At 52.6% G+C, this 6,000-nt stretch overlaps 1 protein-coding gene across 2 annotated transcripts in view; it reads left to right on the top strand.

The window, feature by feature from the left end:
* The first annotated feature begins 270 nt into the window (after positions 1-270).
* AP1B1 (adaptor related protein complex 1 subunit beta 1) overlaps positions 271-6,000 on the top strand; it is a 48,211-nt gene continuing 42,481 nt past the window's right edge. For both annotated transcript variants that reach the window (XM_070769793.1, XM_070769791.1), the window contains exon 1: positions 271-425. The gene's annotated coding sequence lies outside the window, so the exon portion shown is untranslated. The remainder of the gene's footprint in view (positions 426-6,000) is intronic.

Genomic DNA, 6,000 nt, shown 5'->3' with positions numbered 1-6,000 from the left:
TGTCCGACTCTTTGCGACCCCATGGACTGCAGCACGCCAGGCCTCCCTGTCCATCACCAACTCCCGGGGCTTACTCAAACTCACGTCCATTGAGTCCGGGATACTATCTAACCGTCTCGTGGTATTTTTTGCTCGGCGGAGCAGCAACGTGTCGAGGGCGGAGTTAACTCAGACGCACCGCCCCCTTGGCCCCGCCTCACTGCCCCCGCCCCCGCCCGGGTTGTACCCTTGACCCCGCCCCCAGCCTGTGCGTCCACCGGAAGTGCCCGCACGCGGGCAGCTCACTTCCGCCTGGCAGGTGACAGCCTCGGGGCTCCGAGCGTCCGGCGGCGCGGGCGCACCGGGAGAGCCGGAGGACAAGGCCGCGGACATTTTCCTGCCGCGTCGAGCCGCACCGTGGCGTCAGGAGCCGTTCGGACCTGCGGGTGAGGAACCGGGGAGCATGGCGAGGCCAGAGAAGAAGTGGGGCGGGGAGTCGGGAGTCTGAGGTGAGGGGTTTCTGGGGTCAAAGGTCACGGAGAGGACGGGGCGCTGGAGGGTCTAGGGTGGCTTCCCAGGCCGGGAGGAGGCAGAAGGGCTGCGGGTTCATTCATTCGCGCCCCCTTGGCCGCCGGCGTGCACCCCAGCCGTCCCAGGTCCGCAGTCCCTGCCGGGGCGCCCTCCCGTAGAGACTCCTAGACTTAGGCCCAGGGGAGCTTGCGCCTGGCCTGACAGGAAACTTCTCTTCGGGTCTTGGTTCCCCCTGCACACTCACCGCCGTGGCTGTCCTGAGGCCTCCTCGTCGTCGTTAAGGGCCTTATCTCTTTGCCAAGGTTCAAAAAAAGAAAAAAAAAATTATGAAACGGCCTGGCGCCACCGCCTTTAGGGTGGGGTTGGACAGAGGATTGGTCTGTCCGTAGGCGCCTCACAGACGAGGTACCTGGGGACCCCTGTAATAACGCCAGAACTACTGATGGGAATGCTAGCTGCTGGTTATTGAGCTGTGTCCAGGCACCGTGCGTAGAATGCCGCATTTAAACTTCCCAGCAATCTTTGTGAGGCATCTACTATTATTATCCCCATTTTATCCATGAGGGAACTGAGGCGCAGAAAAGTTAAGTCACACCTGTAAGGTCAGTCGAGTAGTATGGATGAGTGCCAGGGTTCCTACCTGGGCTCGCAGGGCCCTGCAGCCTGCTGAGACTGAAGCAAGGTTGGCGTTTAGGGGCTGATTAATATCTTTAGCCGCCATTAAATTTATTTGCGTCTATAGAAAGATGTATTTCCCTGGAGAAGGAAATGGCAACCCACTCCAGTATTCCTGCCTGGAGAATCCCATGGACAGCGGAGCCTGGTGGGCTACAGTCCACAGGGTCGCAGAGTCGGACATGACTGAGCGACTGAACAACAGCCTCTACAGATGTAGCTTTCTTGCTTCTCATCTACCTTCCTAAGGAGCATTGATTCACTTTCTTTAGGATGAAATGGTCTTGCAGGCCATTGCTGTAACTGATTACTGTTCAGGCCGAGAAGGGACGTTTTTCCCAACTGTTGAGAACTGTGAGACATAAAACAGTCTAGCCACACAATGGATTTAAGAATATGCTGAACCTCTCTTGAGAGTGGTCGAGCTGCATTCTTTTTTCAAGTAAGAGGAGGAACCACATGACCCCTAGGGTATCTTTTGGCCCTAGGTTCTTGAAGAGCATACCCAAGGCAAGGGCCTGAGTCTCTGAGAAAAGTGCAGGTCCCATGGCTTCTTGACTGGAGAACACACATCTTGCCTGGGAGACAGTGAGGTGGCTTCATGGCCAGAGGACTAGGTCTTGTGAGTCTGAGCTTTACTCAGTTGCAGACGTTCACTTGCTGCAGTTCTGCTTCAGTCTCCCTGACAGCAGCACAGACCTGCTGACTTCCTACCCACTCCTGGGTTTTACAAGCCTTAATGAACCTGTGAGGGTTTCCACACATGTATAAAGAAAGCTGGGGTATAAATATTACTGTGCAGTACCTGTTTTTAAACTCCACTGTCTGTTTTCCTAGTTCCATTGAATTCACAGAAACTTAATATTGTCACCTGATCCCCATCCCTCCAAGGCAGGATTTGAGCTGAAGTGACTCGTCACAGACGGTAGGAACAGGAGCAGCACTGAGTGTCTGGCTCCCTGCCCTGAGTTGAGCCCACCAGGCTCCTTTGACCCCTCAGGGCAGCTTCATGAAGAGTGGCTTCACGAATGTTCAAAGACTCAGATCCCTCAGACTTTGTATAAAGTTTAACTGTTGAGTGTGGTTTGAGTAGAGGCTTCACCTGAGCGACTTGAAGAGCTCAGTGGTGTGTGGAAAGAGCCTTCCTTGTCCCCCCATCTGTCAGCCGTGGATTCTCCTCCCAGTTCGGCAGCTTGTGGATTCTCCTCCCGGTTCGGCAGCTTCTTGGTAGTGTGACCCAGAGCCACCTTTACCTCAGCTCTACAGTAATCCGACCACCTTCCCCTCCGCCTCAGCACTGACTCGTGTGGAAGCTGGACAGGGACGTTTGTGCAGTCTGCTGTGGCGAGGGCCTTGACCCCAGGCAGTTGGTGTTTCCTGGGGGCCTGGTTTCGGGGGGTGTTACTTCTCTCTGCAGACACCTTTGTGTACACAGGACTTCTCCCACCCTTCTTGTTTCACTTCCTTAAAGTGTTTAAGAACAAGTTCAGTCTGTTGGTCCTGCTAGCTCTGGGCTTGGACTTTCATCTTTTTCTAGTTATCCTTGAAGCCGTTGCATGACTTGCTTGCTTACTTCCCGAAAACCCCCATTCTTGGCACCAAAGTGTGATGTGCTAATGGTGAGCCAGCATGGCTTGGTTATGAGTTTTGAGCTCCAGTGTGTTTCCAAAAGCCAAAGGGGCTTCTGTTACTTGCAGGTATTTCTTTTTATGAATAGGTCTTTTTGCCTAAGATAGATCACTGATAAGTTTTCACAGCCCAGAAATGATTTTTGTGTTCTTTTTCTCTTCACACAGAGAGGAATGAATAGCTCCAGAGAGAAAATATTAATTAGGCAAGTGGGAAACCTTTTTAAAATAATTCTACTTGAGGGGACTTCCCTGGTGGCCTAGTGGTTAAGAATTTGCCTTGCAATGCAGGGGACTCCGGTTTGATCCCTGGTCAGGGAACTAAGATCCCACATGCCGCAGAGCAACTAAGCCCACACTACACAACTAGAGAGTCCGTGGGTCGCAACAAAAGATCCCACGTGCTGCAGCTAAGACCCAGTACGACTGGATAAATACATATTTTTTAAACAGTTCTACTTGAATGTCCATCCGTGGACCCTCCTTGCTCTCGGCTGAAGCTCACATTTCGTGGCCTGGCCTGCTCGGCCTTTTGAGCTCTAGCCCCGATGGGCTCTCCTGCCTCGTCTCTCCAGCTGCCCACTCCAGCCTCTCCCCGAGTGCAGGCAGATGCAGCTGCTCTGGGCTCCCGCCAGCCCAGCTGCTGGCCTGTGTGTCTCTGCTTTGTGCTGGCCCCGCCTCCTGGGCACAGGCTGCTGTCGCACACGCCCCTTTTTCTAGACCACTGCTTGGTGCTCCCCCTCTGATCTGCTCCCCCACCCCAACCACCTGCAAGCCTGAGCTGGATGTCTTGAGGCACTGGCCCAGTGTGTTGTCATTCTCTGTGTACTTGGCGGTCTTCTAAGTAAGCAGCTCTTAATCCTTGGAGACGACTTGTGTGAACTGTCTGTGTCTCCAGCACCTAGTGAAATATCTGGTGCATAGTAGGTGCTCAGTAAATGAATGAGTAAGTGGATATTGAATGCACTGAACTCTTAGGATTCCTGGGGAACTCAAAAGCACTTCCCAGATGATCTCCCATCCTTCCTTATATCACCCCAGGAGAGTCGGGAGAAATCCGCCCTGTGGTGGGATTAACTGGTCTCCAACTGCTGCTGCTACCAGAGTGCACCAGGGCCTCCAGAGACCTGGGGGCTGGGGAGCAGCAGGGAGGAGCCAGTAGTGACGGCTCTCCCTGTGTAGGAATAAAAGTGGCTAACGTTCATCAAGCTCCTGGTGGACTGGACACCGTTGAGGGCTTTGTACGTATTCACTTGCCTTAGCCTCACTTACCCCTTAAGCACGTGACGTAGTAATTCTCGTGAGCTGTGGTATGGTTGTGCCTGTTAGGCTATGCAGACCCCTCGAGTGCCTGGGTTGTACCTGCTGGGGCCGCCTTTCCTTTCCCAACCCCTTGTTCTTGAATTGTCTCCTGCTTTTAATAGAGCTGAGGGAGGGCTTGGCTGTGGTTCTTCTCCCAAGCCTCATGCTTTTTGGGTTCTTTAGTGTTGGGCTTGACCTCTGACCTCTACTAAGAGAGTCTCCCTGAAGTTGGGAGGCCTCCTCCAGTTAGAGTAACGGTATGGCTGGTTGACTACAGAGTGCCCAGAGTTCATCAGCCAGGATGTCTTAGTCACTGACCCTCTGTCTCCTCTGTGGACTTGAGCCACAAGCTGGTAGATTTGGAATTCAGGTCTCTAAAGCTTTAAAACCAAGCCTTCAGTATTGGTTTTCAGCACTGAAGACATTTGTTACAGCTGAGCTCTGTAGAGTACTCGACTTGGGTGGCACATACTTTTTATCACACCCTAATAGCTTTTAGGGTCCTAAGCTTATTCAGAGTAGAAAGACAAAATTTCGTTATAGCCAGGTATAAGAGGAGTCTGTCTCTGCGGTCCTCACTCTCTGATCTCTAAGGGCTGGGTGGCTGGGTGTTGAGACACTGAGGTCAGAGCCTTTGTATGTCTTCACATTCACTCATTCATTCAGTATTTATTGAGCCCTGCTGTGTGCTTGGCACTGGGCTGAATGTGGTGGTAGGTAAACAAGCCACACAGTTTCTGCCCTTGGGTCGCTTACCACATTGTAGTGGGGGAGAGACCAAGAAGAAATAGAGAACAGACGTAATGATTACAAAAATGGGCAAGTCACGAGGGAAACGAGGCACAGCTGCTTCCCCTGGTTAGAGCATAAGCCAGATCTCAGGACACTTGTTTAAAACTCTCCAGGGACTCAGCTCCTTCAGAGTCAAAGCCGGAGTCCTGACCTTGACCTGTAAGGCCCCATCCATCCTCCCCTGACCTCATGACCTGCTGCTACCTCATAGCTTACTCTGTTCAGGCCATACTGCCTCCCTGCTATTCCTCAAACAGGCCGGGCACACTCCCACCTTTGCATTATTTTCTGTGCCTGGAAGGCTCTTCCCAGGCAGTACCACCTGTCACCTTCTCAGGAGGCCTTTTGTGGCCACCCTGGTTAAATCTCAACCTCGCACCCCCCCTCCCCCACACCACCTGTCCTTGTTTTCCTTTTCTCCACAGCATTTTTCACGGTCTGAGATCCTATATGTATATTAGTCTTTTATCTTGCTTATCATTCCAGTCTGCCGTTAGGATGTAATCTCTATGAGGGGAAGAGTTTTTGTCTGTTTAATTCACTGCTTCATCCCCAGCATACAGACCTGTGTATGACTCGGTGAATGTGTGACTAGGAGCACTGGGCTACGAGGACAGAAAAATACCTATTTAGTGCGTGGAGGGGTGGTGTCTTTGAAGTGATGTCACCTAAGCTGAGATTTGAAGGATGAGTCTAATCCAGGCAGAAGGATCAGCAAGTAGAAGGCAGTGAAGAGCTTGGCAACTAAAGGAACCAGGAAGAAGGCCCCTGGCCTCCGTGGGCCAGGAGGGTTGCAGGCAGAGGGGAGGGCCTCCCTGAGCTCGCATCATAGCCGGTGTCAGGGCCCCCTCCACCCACCTTCCCCAGCGTTTGTACCCTAACTTCCTGCCGCTCTGGTCGCGCTCTGAGCTGGTGCCCAGGGCAGAGGATGGTGATCTGAGAGAAGTGGCCTGAAGATTTCTCCTGTTGGAGATGCTGCGACCTGATCTTCTACCCTTTGCCCTTTCTTCTCTCTCTTACCGTGTATTTATTTACCTTCCATCGGAGAAGGCAATGGCACCCTACTCCAGTACTCTTGCCTGGAAAATCCCAT

Source organism: Bos indicus, chromosome 17, assembly GCF_029378745.1.
Source record: "Bos indicus isolate NIAB-ARS_2022 breed Sahiwal x Tharparkar chromosome 17, NIAB-ARS_B.indTharparkar_mat_pri_1.0, whole genome shotgun sequence".
NCBI classification, from domain to species: domain Eukaryota; kingdom Metazoa; phylum Chordata; class Mammalia; order Artiodactyla; family Bovidae; genus Bos; species Bos indicus.
The sequence above is the reverse complement of the archived record's forward strand: the minus strand, read 5'-3'. Positions and strand labels throughout refer to the sequence as shown.